The sequence below is a fragment of the Peromyscus maniculatus genome, chromosome 3 (genome assembly GCF_049852395.1).
Source record: "Peromyscus maniculatus bairdii isolate BWxNUB_F1_BW_parent chromosome 3, HU_Pman_BW_mat_3.1, whole genome shotgun sequence".
Classification (NCBI taxonomy): domain Eukaryota; kingdom Metazoa; phylum Chordata; class Mammalia; order Rodentia; family Cricetidae; genus Peromyscus; species Peromyscus maniculatus.
The window spans coordinates 74245542-74247734 of NC_134854.1; the positions used below are offsets into that span (position 1 = coordinate 74245542).

General features: G+C 48.2%; 1 long non-coding RNA gene across 1 annotated transcript; it reads left to right on the forward strand.

Moving 5' to 3' along the window:
- The first annotated feature begins 294 nt into the window (after positions 1-294).
- On the forward strand, positions 295-1057 carry LOC121828301 (uncharacterized). The gene is made up of 2 exons (XR_013049598.1): positions 295-439; positions 695-1057. It is a non-coding gene; the product is annotated as an uncharacterized LOC121828301 (long non-coding RNA).
- The last annotated feature ends 1136 nt before the right edge of the window (positions 1058-2193 follow it).

Sequence of the window (2193 nt, forward strand, 5' to 3'; positions counted from 1 at the left end):
TACGCCCTTTGGGAGCCATTTTCTTTCAAACCTCCACAAGGGGTGAGTAGCCCAGAGAGTCTGTGTGTGAACTGAATGCTGTAGCACCTGGATTCCCCACCGGGGTTCTAGCATATGCTCAGGACTAGGAACAGTGTTTGCTGGTTTTAGCCACAGCTCTTAACTGATTACCTTCCCCATCCCACCCTCTCCAACCTCTTACTTAAATTTAGAAAATTTAGAATCATTTGCCTTATCAATAGCATTAAATGGGGCCAGAGAGAAGGCTCAAGGCAGGCTGTTCTTGCAGAGGACGCAACCTCCTGGAGCTCCAGCAAACCAAAGTGATGTCATCAGGGACTGGAGAGATGGCTCGGCAGTGGGGAAGTAAGGAGAGGAAGGCAGATCCCTGGGGCCACGTGGCCATTCTGCTCCCCACCAGTGAGCGATCTCAGGAAACGTGAGTGGACAGTGCCTAAGGAATGACACCTGAGGTAACCCTCTGACTTCCACACACGTGCACGCACAACCACGTGCACTTGCTACACACACACACACACATTTTAACTATTGAATTATTAATTAAAATATGATTTTTCAGTTTTAAACACATACATGGAGACTGTGATTGTCAACTTGACTAGATCTGAAATCAAGTAAAAGGCAAGCCACTGGGCACTCCCGTTTGAGATTTTCTCGGTCATGTTATTTGCAGTGGGAAGACTCACCCTGATTGCGGGCTGCACCTTCCAGCGACAGCCCAGATAAAAGATGGAAATGGGAAGTTTTGCTTTTATCCACATGCCTTCATGCTCACTGGTAAGCCCATCTGCTCTGTTGTTGCTGATGCTGCGTGCCTTAGCTGATGTTAGAACCCAACTTCAGGCTTCTAATGTAGCCTGAAGACCAGCAGCTCTCCAGGAATCCTCAGGGCCTTTAGTGCCAGATTGGGACTGCAGAGACACCCAACCTCATGATGTGAGCAACTACAGGTTTCTTGGCTTCTCCTGTATGAGACGACCATATTGTTGGACTACCCGGATCTGTAAGCCAATCTAATAAATCCCCCTTTAACAGATATTCATTCTGTTGGTTCTGTTCCCCTGGAGAACACAGACTAATCCCCATACATATATAATCTATACACGATATATATAAAATTCTGGGTGCCCGTTCTTATTTTTGCATGATTCACAAGTTAGTAGTTTTACACTATTAAGCTTTTTTAATCTGAAGAAGAAAATCCCATGGTGTGAAATGTGCATGTAATTAAAATTTATACCAATAAATGTTTTATTGACACAGCCTCACACATTATTCATTATAATCTATCTAGGGTTGTTTTCTTGTTCTGATGGTGGAGCCGAGGTGTCGCAGTGGACGTGACGTGACTGCAAAGCCTCAGTAGTTATTCCCTGGTTTTCTGTAAGTCCGGCAAACCCCCGACTTAAAGAGAAAGTCACCCTTGCCTTTGAAGTTTGCCCTCCCCGTCGCCCCTCTGTCCCTCTTGCGTTCCTTCCCACAAAGAGACCCTTGTTGGGTCCTGTGACCTTGCTTGCTTCTGGGCTCTGCTATCCTTCTCCTAAACAAGTCCTTGCTCGATTTTGCCCATTTCCAGCCTGTGGAGAAAACCCTGCTGCCTTGTCTCTCAGGCTGTGGTTTCCTTTCCTCGCCCAACAGTATTTTTGAAATTCAGCAGCAGCTGGAGCTCCTGCATTCCCCGTCATGGCAGAATGGCATCGTGTTGCATGAGCAAGCCACAGCCTCCTTCTTCCTCCGCCCTCACGCCGACGGCTCTCCACACGTCCGTGGGTCCTTCTTCCTCCGCCCTCAGGCTGATGGCTCTCCACACGTCCGTGGGTCCTTCTTCCTCCGCCCTCACGCTGATGGCTCTCCACATGTCCGTGGGTCCTTCTTCCTCCACCCTCACGCTGATGGCTCTCCACACATCTGCAGATCTTCTCTGTGAACCATCTTTTCAGGGTCTCCTGGTGCTTTTGTGCAAGAGTGTGTCCAAGTCTGAGCGTGGAAATCCTGGGTGTGCCCATTTGCAGCTTCATCTGGATCACACCAGTTTATTTTCAGAAGTGGTTGTCCGGGTCTACACTCACCTCCCATACAAAAGCGACACCACTGTGCCCAACATTAGACAGCTTCAGACTTCAGTTTTGCCAATTTGATGGGTGTGAGTAACACCCCACTGTGATAAGATTC